The sequence below is a fragment of the Daphnia pulex genome, chromosome 12, assembly GCF_021134715.1.
Source record: "Daphnia pulex isolate KAP4 chromosome 12, ASM2113471v1".
NCBI classification, from domain to species: Eukaryota; Metazoa; Arthropoda; class Branchiopoda; order Diplostraca; family Daphniidae; genus Daphnia; species Daphnia pulex.
The window spans coordinates 6362256-6376190 of NC_060028.1; positions in this window are offsets into that span (position 1 = coordinate 6362256).

A 13935-nucleotide genomic window follows, 5' to 3' on the forward strand; every position below is an offset into this window, starting at 1 on the left:
CAGCTTAAGAGAATGGACTGTGGATCTGCTGGAGATAGAATCATCTGCTCTGCTGATCATGTTTTCGTCGATTGTAGTAAGCCAAAAATCTAACTCTTGCTGGTTTCGTCATCTGGACAGATCAAACCGTAACAATTGATGGTCGCACTCTTGATAGGACACAATGAGATCTTTTTCTATTCATAATTGATATGTAACTGCCGTGTTCAGCTATCAGGTCACGGACGAGTTTCACTAGGTCTGTAATACGAAGTTTCGTTTCGTCTCCTAGCAAAACCTTTTCGTATACCGGTCCTCCGTATATGTGATAAAATGTTTAAACTTAATAGATGAAGCAGTGGAATGAAGCAGCAACCTCTATCAGCAGGTATTACCTAACATTTAGCGACTATGTGTTTACTTTTTTGTACTTCTTTTACTTTTTAATCATTATCGTGTTTTATTTGCTATACTATATCGTGAAATATTTGTTTTTTTCGATTTGATAAGTGTGAAAAAATTCTTTGTCACTGAAAATTTCAGAAAGTTACTTGGAGTTTTGGAACGAATTTGGTTTTGATAAAGACTTTGTTTTTGCAAAGTTAGTCAAAAGTGAGTTACTTCTTGTGTTGCTGTCAAACTTGATATTTGAAATTTGATATTGGAGCTCGAATGTTGATAGAATATTGAATTTTTCACGACTTCGTCGATCTTTCCCGGTTCAGAAATTTTCATGGCCATTTGCACAAGTACTTTCCTAGGAAATTTGACAAGCATCTTGATTGTCCCCAGGGAGGCAGAAAAATTGATAGTATCAAGAAGCTCATGGATCTCAACGTCAAGAAATCGAAGAATAAGTGAATTTACGTTATAAATAAGGTGATTCCCTCCGTCAATTTCTCCAAACTGATAAGTGAATTATTGCAAACATGACCTTTCCAAGTACAAATAAAGAGAGTGAAAGTATATCTTTGAAGGCTAAACAAAAGAAGTATAAGTAAAAAATTAGTGACCGTAATTGTCTTTCTTTTGGTTAGGTGGGTGGAGTGTTTAAAAAATTGTCGGAATCCGGTGAAATTCTTCAGGGTTTGAAGAATTGTTGACTCTAAGTCTCTTTCCCGTATTTCAAAGTTGGCAATGCGTATTGCACCAGTATACCGTCCTAATTTTCAACAGCTGCTTGAAATTTCCAAGCAGAACGAGATGCATGGTAATCCAGGAGGAACCAGAAATCATGTTCATATGTAAATTAAATAAATTTGTCGTTGCTTCGTCACCAATAATGTGTCCTCGAAGAACTTTACCCACTTTATTATTACAACAGATTTTTCCAGTATAAACTGGAGTAAGACTACAGACTCAAAAATTGAAGTATGATTCCCCCTTCCCTGGAAAGGATACAGAGGTTTCCCTCCAGTCTGACATGCATTCCAAAGATTATTACCTTGCTGCTTACAAGTAAGGAGAAATTCAAGAACTCCTAGTAAGTATCTTTAAACTACAGAAACTGGTCCAATCAATTGAGTATAACAAAACGTTTTATAATCATTGTTAGGATAACAATGTTTCATGTTTTCATCTTGGTGGTAATTATAATAAAGTCAGGATAAATAACATCTTTTTCACTGATTTTACAAGGTTTAGTGTATAGAGCTTGCTTAGCAAAACAAGTACATGAAAAAATACAAAAACTCGCTAAGATATAAAGGTAAGAAGTAAATTTATTGGGTTTAAACTCAATAAATGATCCCCGAATTTGTTACTTAATTAAGTAACAAATTATGTGAAATTAATTTTTTTTTCACAAATCTGTGAGCTCTCTCTATATTTTCCTTTTTTAAGTGGCCAATTTGAAAAAAATTGTAGTTCCTGAAGGGGAACAGCTTTTGTGAGGTAGTCCAAAAAAGGTGGAATGATGATCCGATCACTCTTCTTTCCAAACTGACATTTTACATTTTTTCCAAAATTGAAGCCACAGATTCTGCAAACTGCAAAAATAAAACAAATAGTAATCCATAATGAACTATCAGGTCACCTTACTACTGTTGCAGCCAAAGCAGACCTGCAATGAAGATCTGTCTTGGAGTTTTGTAACCATTTGTCCTCATTTTGAGGTTATTCCACACAAGGGTAAATTCCTCGAGAGCAGTAGCTATATAAGTTCAATGCATACAGAAGTAAGCAATACACATCAAATTCATCTTCTGGCTCTACAAAGCCCTCCCCCCAACTTTTAAATTTTAAATAGTTAAATTTTAACAAGCAATCTACCACTCAAGCGCACCAAATCCATGGACCCCCTTTTTCCCCATTCCGCTATGGGACTTAAAAATCTAAAATAATTCAGGCATATCCAGTTTTTTACTCCGGAATCAATTGGTCTTGCAGAATTTCAATATTCCTTGCCGTTCGGGAGATATTTTATGTTAAAGTCTGGGTTTTTTTTCAAATTTTAACAATTTTGTGGGTCTTCGGTATCGCTTTTTTGGTAAATGCTAACCTTTAAAAAAAATTCTCCCAAAAGTTTGTTCGTCCATCCCTCAATACGAATCCAAAAGTAACTTACATTCTGGATTAGATTGGTCGAGTTATTCCCAAATTAGTAAAGTGTAATTTTGACAAGTTTCCCACCCAGCCTAGTCGCCATTTTTTATCACTCTCCCTCGCGTTCCTGGCGGATGTTCTCTGCACCTCGGGCTTCATATTGCCGGCCACTAAACTATATGAAAGGGCCTACAGTATGTCCCCCGGTCTAAAGTGAAGGCCAGGAAAGCGTAGCTTCGGCTGTCATCCGCCAGGAACGCGAGGGAGAGTTCTTGGTTGGGCCCCTTCCTTTGTAAACTAGATCAGTTAGATAATGCTGAACTAATCTGCATAATTAACAAAAGCATATCTCTACTGCGTAATCAGGACAATTTCATGGATGCGTTTGAACAGGAAAGGACAGCAGTTCTGAGGCCTATGGGCTCTTAACGGTAAAGTAGTGAAATAGCTGGAATAAAGGCAGCGCTTGCAACCAAGACGGAGGATGCACTTAAACTTAAGACCAAAATTGCGGATCTGGTAGTAGCTTTTGCTGATTGAACTCTGGAAGCTTTCTTCTCCAAGACAAAGCCCACATATGCAGAAATTACCCGTGCAGAAGGGTTGTGTTGTGTGGGTTCTGTTGTAGTGGATGACTACGCCGATGGTAGGAGGCCAGCAGAGCCTCTGTCAATAACTGAAATTGAGAAAATTTGGCCTCCAAGTCGAGTGACATCATCCCAAATCGCGCAGACAAAGAGAGGGCAGGGAATATATCCCTTTTGACAAAAAAGCCGATGCTGTCAGAGCAGCTTCCATTCTGAGTAAAGACCCAAAGTCAACAAATCTTTTCAAGGAAGTAAATAAGGTAGATTTTTTCTTCCCGGTGGTAGACTCTTTGCGTACATTTCCAACCTGGAGGGCCTCAAGTCAGAACTTGAACATCGTAATAACAAATTCTCCCATAATCAAATCCACTCTATCAAATTGATTCACTCCAAGCAAGGCTCCGAAAGGGGTCATGTTAAGATTAAAGTCCAAAGAAGCAAAGACCGCTTCCCTAGAAATAAAGAGGGGTGTTTTTTATGAGTCCATCAGAATTGTGGATTTTGATTTAAATCGGGAGGTCCGGCACTGCTTCAACTGCCAAACATATAGGCCCACTCCACAAATTTGCCTCTAGTGCTTAATGCTGAAAATGCGCAGAACATCACCGTACATCTCTGTGCACGGTACTCGATGGGAAATTTAAATGTGCTTATTTTGTGGGATTCCAGCAAGCAGGTCACAAAAGCCGTAGGGAAAAAGTCAGTGCTGATAGGGAACGATAATATGCCTATTTATATCGTTAGTGTATTTAAATACCCACTCATATGTCCATTAAAAACAAAAACCTTCTCCACCCACAACCAAATTATTCTTCCATTCGCTGCCTTCAGAATTAACCTTCTTCACTCAAAAGCTGCATCTCAGTCCCTTGGTTCTCGATATCTCTCGATATCGATTGTGTGCTAATCCAGGAACCGTACGCTTTCACAACTTTCTATCCCACTATTATTAATATTCCGAATGGTTTCTCGTCTCATCGCCAGTTACAGCTCGGCGACCATGCCTATGGCTCTGCCATCCTTGTAAGTGATAATAAATTAAAAACTGCAGCCTAACAGCCAAACACCTGGGCAATCACAACATAGTCTCCAAGTCTCAGGTCCAACCATGGACTTGCAATTCTCCTAGCATTGAAAAAAAAATCCTTTCTCCGTTCTGCAAGTTTGACATTTTCTCCGCTATTGAGCCTATATATTCACAAACTGTATTTAGGCAGTCTGTGTTTTTGGCTGGTAGTCATATTTCAGCATCAACGGTACCCCAGTATCTGTAGTCATGGGCTCTCCATTGCTTCCTAAAAACCAAAAGACAATAATAAGGATGGTAAAATATGATAAAGAAGATTAAAAGAAGTATTATCTAGGTAATGCATACCATTTTTAGTAAACATATCGCATGGTATCTGGTTGTTAAGATGACTGAAAACTTGTTTGGAGCAATGACTGCCATCCTATAAGACTTTATTTTGAGTCGTTGGCCGCTGCTTAACGCAATCCACTCTTAAAAAACACTTGCCGGGTTTCAGGCTGTTGGAAACTCGATGAGTAGCTTGTATATCACCTTCTCTTAAGAACGTAACTTTTTTATTTCTCTTTAGGATTCAAATTTGCTTGCAATTCTTTCCTTTTTCATCCATATCTTCTACCAACTTGACAACTGTCTACACAATATAATTTGAGCTGTTTTTCTGTAAAAAATCACAAATGTAAAACGAGAAACAACGAAGGAATAAATTAGCATGGCTGCCCTGGTTCCTGGCAGCTGCTGAAAATCGATTGGAGAGTGGAGACTCGAGACTCGATTACCAATAGTTAAGGCAAACGGCTCAGTTCCAACCCCGGACCTAACAAGCGACCGCTTAGTAAGTCCAAGGTGGGACCTGAGACTTGCAGACTATGTTGGGCAATCATGTGGCTTGCGTTTACATCCCCTCTTTCCTATAAGTGCTTCGTCTAGCCTCTGTATACCTACTTCCATCACTTGGTCCTTCCTTCTCCTTGTCTTTCTCCGGTCCTTCCTTCCTGCTCCTGGTCTGTCAATCATATATTTGCTTCTCTGTCATTTAGGGATTGACTCAAATGCAAGAAGCCAGATGTGGGACAACCCTAAAATTATGTCAGAGGTGAAGAACTAGAACTCCTAATTCAGCAACATAATCTCAACTTAGAAAATATACCCCATCATGACTTAGAGTTCGTACCACCAGGCACCTATTTTGTAGACGTAACGCCTTGCTGCCTTGCTGGCTTAGGAACAAAAACTATGAGGTGGCTGTTTCTTCCAGTCCCCTCTCTTTCTGACCACCCTTTCGTATCTATGAAGTGGATTGGACCCCACAAGTCAAATTTTGCCCAGAAGAGAGGCCCAGATGCCTTGCACCTTGCACTACTAAAAATAGAGCTAGCAGATGTTACTTCTCTCTCCAAACCTTTATTGGTAGCTGGAATTGACAACCAAATTGAGTTGATTACTCGAGCCGTCGTCAAGAGCGCAACTGTATCCAATCGCCCCAAAACTACCGAAACCAAGTCCAAATCTATGCCCTGGTTGTCCCGATAGAGTTGGTGCTCTACGTTTCAAAAGATGGCAGACTTTCAATGCTTGGTTCTATAATAAAACCCCACAGCTCGGAAAAATTTACTGCAACTTTGCAGCTAGTTACCAAAATAACTAAGGCGTGCAAAAAGCAAAGCATGAAAGGAGTTTCAAACTAAGATGACTCCAACTTATTCTTTCAATATCTTAAATCATTTTCTGGGAGCACTAAGGCTAAAAGCGTTCCAAGCACTATGATTATTAATGGCTCTACCACAGATTATCCTACTGAAATCCTTAAGGGTTTTGTAAACCACTTTATCCCGCAGGTTGAGTCAACCCTGTCTACAATCCTTGAAGCCACGCCAAACGGCGTTTCAATTTTCTTAAAGGAGCTGCCCTCCATTCCTCACTGACTCTCACTGACGGAAATTTTACGTTTTTCTTGGTTCTGGTTATTCTTGGTCGGCTTTCCTGGTTTGCCAAATCTCACCACTGGCTGACTGATAGACAGCACGGGTTCAGAGAAGGCAATTCTACAGAGTCCGCCATGCCCTCTGTAGTCTTCGAAATTGATGATGGATTTAATTAATTTAATGCTAAGAGATGCACTGTGGCTGCGTTTCTTGACATCCAAAGTGAGTTCGACAGAGCTCAGCCCAGCCATCTTTTCTGCCTTAATTAAATGCTCTTGCCCAATTTACCTCCTTCACCTTGTTAATTGCAGTTAATTGTAGACTCTGGTTCTGATAACGGGGCGCTTTTTCGTCTAATCAACGACCTTAATTCTCTCAAGATCGAAGGCACTCCGCTGACAAGGATCGAACCCACATTTTTGCAATTGGAAGGATAAACGCATTACTATTTTAGCTATGCAGTCGCTGAAAATGTGAGTTTTTATAAGAACCTCCTTATACTGATAAAGTAGGTTAATTTGGTTTTCTCTACAGTTCATTTGCTCCTGCATTGCTAGGTGGTACAACAGTATGCTGGAAAAATAAGCATACCCACCGAAGCAAAAATTAAAACTGCGTTTTATTACATTACCCAATATTACAGTTTTCGAGTTGGGCCTCACACAAACAACTGCACGAATAAAAAACAACGTCTGGGATTTTCCATACGAATGGCGGACTCTGGGTTAAGTTGATAATACGTAATTTTATTTGGGCCTGCAAAAACGTAGGTATGTAATGTTGCTAAGTCTTATTTAAAAGTTCATGTAATTTTTTTTTTCAGTAAACCAGAGAGACTACAACGGCTTTGAAAGGTTGTGGGCCAGAAACAAATCCGATGGTGGGTTCCAGTGTCGGCGGCGGTTTGTTTGGCAGAAATTTTTATATTCGAATGTTTTGACGAGAGCTGCGGTGAAAAGAAAAACCTTGTTCCGAACCAGAGACTCACCCAGACAAATTAGTTTCCCTAATTAAAATAGAAGTGAATAATATATATATAAGTGAATATTAGAAAACCGTCAAAATTATTCGTGCTTGTAAAATAGTTTGCGTCTCAAAATTATTACCAATGCCGAAAGGAGTAAAGGCTTCGTTTCTGAACAGTTTTCCGTCGGCGTTCAGGTTACGTTCTGGTCGGCAATGTTCTGGGTCGTGCCACATTTTGGTGTCTTGGAGCATAGAATTGATATTGACCGAAACGATGCTTCCCCGTTTCGAATGTTAAATTGATTAGTAAAATAATTATTTATTTTGATTATTCTATGTCTGATGGTAGAACTTTTGGTATGATGAATCCTAGAAGTTGCGTTTCCTTCATGGCAAGATGTTAAACTCCTAATGGATCTACGCTAGACATTCTCATAACTTCCGTAATAAACGCATCGGTAAATGGCAAGGTATGAAACGTGATGAAAGTTGATTGATTATTGCATAATTGTATACTACTCGCAATCTTTCCTCACCTAGCGCGATGTTCCAGTGACGGAAGAGAATCGCCACAGACATTTTCTATTTCTTCGCGAATCTTCTGTTGAATGGTTGGATAATTAATCATGTAGAAAACCCTAAATCCTAAAATTAAATTAAACGATTAAAAATTAATCTATTATTATACTTTCAGGAAAATCAACTTACCAATCGTCCCTGACGAGGTGTTGGAGCCTGCAGTGAATAGATCCTGTACTGAAGCTATCAGCTGATTTTCTGCACATCGTCAATAATTAAATCAGTTTTCGTCGTTCTTTCTCAGCAAAGTCACAAAAATCAGAAGACAACTTGATCTCGACCCCTTGCAGGCTGGATCTTGCTCTGAGTCAGTGACTGATGTTCCAGCATTCGACTCGTTCGTCCTTGTTGGTGTTTTTTACATAACAGAGAGAATTCTGGCTTCCTCAAACAAGTCCTGTTCCCTTGACCCAATTCCGATGCATGTTCTGAAAAGGGTTGTAATTGTGCTTGCTCCAGCTATTACCTCCATTGTAAATGAGTCACTAGTAAGTCAGATATTTCCCGACAGCTTCAAAACGGCGAATGTTACACCACTATTGAAGAAACCATCTCTGTGTCCCGAACAGCTTTCTAACTACAGGCCTGTATCCAATCTGTCTTTCTTGTCTGAATTGACGGAACGTGTTGTAGCTGATCAATTTGTCTCTCAGCTCAACATAACTTGTATGTTTCTGTGCAATCTGCTTATAGTACGTTTCATTCTTGTGAAACTTCTGTTATACGTGTAGTAAATGACCTGCTTAAGTCTGTTGACGAAGGGATGGGCTCTCTACTGCTTTTTCTGGATTTGAGTGCTGCTTTTGACACCGTAGACCATGCAATTCTCATTCAGAGGCTCATGCAGATGGTTGTTGTGTATCGGGAAGGGCATTGGACTGGTTCAAGTCGTACTTGAGTGGCCGGGAGTCAGTCAGTGAGTGTGAATGATGTTGTGGGAATCTTCCAGTGTGGCAATGGCTGTACCTCAGGGCTCAGTTCTCGGTCTGACTCTTTTCTCTACTTATTCTGGTCCGATCTATCACATATCAGTGCGTCATGGAATCAACTCTCAGCTCTACTCGGATGATACGGACCTTTACGCCAAGTTCAAGCTGAACCTTAAGCATTTTCACCAGAGTGAAATGTACTGTCGGCTGGCGGACTGCGTGGATGAAAAGACACCCTGGATGAAGAGAAACAAGCTCAAGATCAATGGTGACATATCTGAGCTTCTTCTGGTCTACTCAGCCAGGAAGCGCTGTCGACATACGAAGATGGTGAATTGCAGCTTGACCCCTCATGCATCTATAAAGAATCTGGGCGTCATCATTGATGTGCATCTATCGGATTGAGGAGCAAGTTCAGAGTCTGTGCAAGAGGGCTAATTTTCACATCTGGTCTATCGGCAAGACTCGCAGATTCCTTGATGACGCTGCAGCTGAGAAGCTGATGCACGCCTTTGTTTTCTCTACAATCGACAGTTGCAATTCCCTTCTGTACAGGCTTCCTGACAAGCTCCTGAACAAACTTCAACTTTTCAGAACAAGGCGGCGAGAATGGTGAAGAGGGTAAAGAAATCTGAACACATCACCCCACATCTGATTGCCTTGCACTGGCTTCCGATAAAGAGCCGAATAGAATTCAAGATTCTTGTTTTGACATTCCGGTGCCTCCACGGATCAGCCCCAGCCTATCTATCTGAACTCATCACACCATATCGTCCATCATCTTAATAAAGATCTGCCGCATCATCTTATCTGCTATTTGTCCCACGATTTTGCCTCGATACATATGGCGCTCGCTCCTTCAGCCATGCATCTCCAACGCTCTGGAATAAGCTACCGAAGGTATTACGGGCAACCAACACCTTGTCATTGTTTAAGTCCTAACTCAAGACGCATCTTTTTAAAATCGCATACAATATGTTATTACAGATCCCTTCAGCTCAATGTAGCGCTTTGAACATTTTATGAAAAGCGCTTTATAAATTCTTGAAAATTTAAATGTAAATGTAATAGTTTTATTTCAGATCGCTCCGCTGTCCTTAGTAGTCATTCTTCCACAATAACCCAAACCGTTACGTTGGGCTTCCCACAAAATGGGGACACATCGCCCCATTTATGGAACATCTTCGTAAAAGATTTGCTCCGAGTTACGTTCCCTTTTCCAATATCAATCAGGCTATGCGGACGACCTTATCGTAGTGGCTCAGCATAATGATCCGAAGATTTCTCACTACAAGCACAGTTGTATCCATAAAACTTTTCAAACTCGTCCACCGAGTAAGAGCTGGACGTTCTTGCGAAGCTACTTTTTTTGTTTTTGGACATCCCAATGTCCTCTCCGCTGGACGTTCATACGCGACGTTTGAACGCTCATTCTTTTAGATACAAATTTTTTTATTCTGCCAGGAATCGAACCCCTGTTTCTTCTCAATCTAGTTATCCGCTCTAACGACTGACCAATATGACCAATAGCTATTAAAATATATACTCCATTTGATGCGTAGCTTAAAACTTCATCTTTTCTTTCCGAAGAGGAATCTATTGAAAAATTTATTCTCAGGTGCCAACATTTTTCCTTTCATCGTGAGCCTCTAATCCGTAGCGTCCTTCATCTAAAGATAACTTGGCCCCCTCAACTTCACGTCTACATCCAATCAAAACAACTTTTCCTTGCCCCTAAACGTTTCCACGTTAAAAACACAGCACCTCAAAAAACCACTGACAAATGCACTAATTTCAATCCCAATCCACACAATCAACTATTTACTTCCCACATTTTCGCCATCTCAACATATGTATCCTAACTAATTTTTTGTTTGTTTTTGTTTTCACGTGAAGAGGATCCAGCAGCAAAGTCATCAACTATATGTGTTGAGAGTATCGGGGGAAGATTGTTCAGAAGCCAGTCCTAAAAAAAGAAAGAAAACTCTAAACTGCAGTTGACATCTATGGCTATACTTTTTAGAGGAGAAAATTCTTTAAACTTCAGACATTAATATTTTATGGTTTCTGTTGGTTTGCCAACACTTGCTGCCGATCTGATTTTACCTGATCTAACCTTGATCCATGTTAGAGTACAAAGAATCATGTCTTGACAACGCCTTTTCTTGTCAATTTTCTAGGCAAGTTGACACTTTACTTGAGGAATAGACTGAAGGAGATGAAGATCATTGTAAACTATTTTCCTGACACAATAAATTATGTTTTTTTGTAAAAGATGACTTTGAATTATTTCGTGAATCGTGTATGGGATTTTTTGGCGTAAGAGGTTTAGATTCTTTCCCTGTATAAAAATGTAAGAAAATTCTATTAAAAAAAATAAAATAAAACAACGAAATGATCTCAGACTCAATGCTGTACTACCTAAAACTACGCTCTAATTAATTTGAACGTACTTCTAGTCGTAGTATTCGTAGTAGTATTCCTGCGGTTTTTCTTCAAATATTATATTCAAAACATTTTGCTCTATCAACATTTTTACGTCAAAAAGTGTCTAAGAGAACCAAGGTAACATTTTAATCCTTGTTTTGGCGCTGACATCGCATTGTATTCGCGCGGTTTCTTTTCAAAAAGTATATTCAAAACTTATTGCTTTGTCAATATTTTTACATCAAAAAGTGTGTAAGAGATTCAAGTTACTGTTTGAATCCCAATTTTGGTGTTTTTTTTGCCTAGTGGGGTTAAATAACCAACCCATCTTGGGACACCTGTTGTGGGTTTATTGCTGATATTTCTTATCAGAACTCCCAGTTTTTTTTTAATGAATAGCCATTGTAAAATACATTAACTTAATTATTTCTAGAAATGAAACGCAAGTTAGAAACCAAAGAGATGGGTATGAGCCCCCTACCTAAGAAGAAGATATGTTTGGACCGGAAAGCCATGATAGAATTTTTGTTCAACGGGCTTGAAGAAGTAGAAAAAACAATTGCTGGGTATGTCTTCAGAGATAAACTGCTGCTTATCCAAGCCGTGACAGACACTTCATTCAAGAACAATTGCCTGACTGAGTCCTACAATGAACAGGAGTGGATAGGTGACCGAGTATTGGGTAAGCTAATTTCTAATTTCTTTTAATATTCTAACTATTTATTTTTAGGATTTGAAATGGCTAAATTTGTTAGCAATTGCAAAGACACGGTGGACGCAAAGTTGGCCTTTTTTCCACTCTAACGAGCAATGAATTTTGGGCCGTTCTGACTGTTAGACATGGCATCCACAATCACATCAAGCTATCTGATAGCAATTTGAAGACTAAAATTGATGCATTTTCTAAGCAAAAGATCCGTAATGGACACCAGCACATGCATGAGGTAAGAGATTCTTATATATAAAAAAGAATCTTTGTATCAAGACAACTTTTTGTTGTTTTGATAGTATTTTAAGATTGTGGAGTCGGTGGACGACCCAGACCTGCCGCAACATTCATTGAACCCCCTAAGGAATTGGCTGACGTCTGGGAAGCCCTTGTTGGAGCTATATTCGAAGACTCGGGTTATTCTAACGACATTACGTGGGCGGTTATCGCCCCACTTCTTGCCCCCGGTAGATTTGAATTAATTTATAAATGTATCAATTATCTTATCTATATTAAAATCTATCAATTAACTCAAAATTTTAAATTTCCGATGGAAAGATCAGTTACTGGCCTAAGAACCCTTTCCAGACGATTCATTGTAAATATAGAAAAGCTTTGCAATTTGCGTAATATAATTTGACATATTACTAATTTTTTTTATAATGTTTTTTTTTTTATAATAGAGAAACAAAGATCATGGGTTTGACCTGTGTTACGCTAAAAATTGATGCAATCCCTATCAGTAGAGGTTTGGCAAAAAACGTCAAAGTTGCCAAAAGTGCAGAAGAAGATATGTTTGGACCGGAAAGCCATGATAGAATTTTTGTTCAACTGGCTTGAAGAAGTAGAGAAAAATATTGCTGGGTATGTCTTCAGAGATAAACTGCTGCTTATTCAAGCCATGACACACACTTCATTCAAGAACAATTGCCGAACTGAGTCCTACAATGAACAGGAGGTTATAGGTGACCGAGTATTGGGTAAGCTAATTTCTTATTTCTTATAATATTATAATATTCTAACAATTTATTTTTAGGATTTGAAATGGCTAAAATTGTTAGTCGCAATTGCAAAGGCACGGTGGACGCAAAGTCGGCCACTTATTTTTTCACTCTGACGAGCAATGAATTTTGGGCCGTTCTGACTGTTAGACATGGCATCCACAATCACATCAAGCTATCTGACAGCAATTTGAAGACTAAAATCGATGCATTTGCTGAGCAACAGATCCGTAATCCGCACATGCATGAGGTAAGAGATTCTTATATATAAAAAACAATCTTTGTATCAAAACAACTTTTTGTTGTTTGATAGTGTTTTGAGATTGTGGAGTCGGTGGACGACCCAGAACTGCCTTTCGCCACCTTCACTGAGACCCTAAGGAATTGGCTGACGTCTAGGAAGCCCTTGCCGGGGCTATATTCCAAGACTCGGGGTTTTCTAATGACATAAAAATAAAACAAAAAAAAATAAAAAAATAAAACAAAAATAAAACAACTAAATGATCTCAGACTCAATGCTGTACTACCGAAATCTACGCTCTAATGAATTTGAACGTACTTCTAGTCGTAGTATTCGTAGTAGTATTCGCGCGGTTTTTCTTCAAATATAATATTCAAAACATTTCGCTTTATCGACATTTTTCGGTCAGAAAGTGTGTAAGAGAACCAAGGTAACATTTTAATCCTAGTTTTGGCGCTGACATCGCATTGTATTCGCGCGGTTTCTTTTCAAATAGTATATTCAAAACTTATTGCTTTGTCAAAATTTTTACATCAAAAAGTGTGTAAGAGATTCAAGGTACTGTTTGAATCCTAATTTTGGTATTTTTTTTTTTTGCCAAGTGGGGTTAAAGAACCAACCCATCTTGGGACACCTGTTATTAATTGCTGATATTTCTTATCAGAACTCCCAGTTTTTTTAAATGAATAGCCATTCTAAAATAATTAACTTAATTATTTCTAGTAATGAAACGTAAGTTAGAGACCAAAGAGATGGGTGTGAGCCCCCTGCCCAAGAAGAGGATATGTTTGGACGGGAAAGCCATGGTTGAATTTTTGATCAACGGGCTTGAAGAAGTGGAAAAAACTATTGGCTATATCTTCAAAAATAAGTTGCTGCTTATTCAAGCAATGACCCACTCATCTTACAAGAACAATTGCCTCACCGAGTCCTACAATGAACAGGAGTGGATAGGTGACCGAGTATTGGGTAAGCTAATTTCTTATTTCTTATAAAATTCTATTATTCTAATATTCTAACT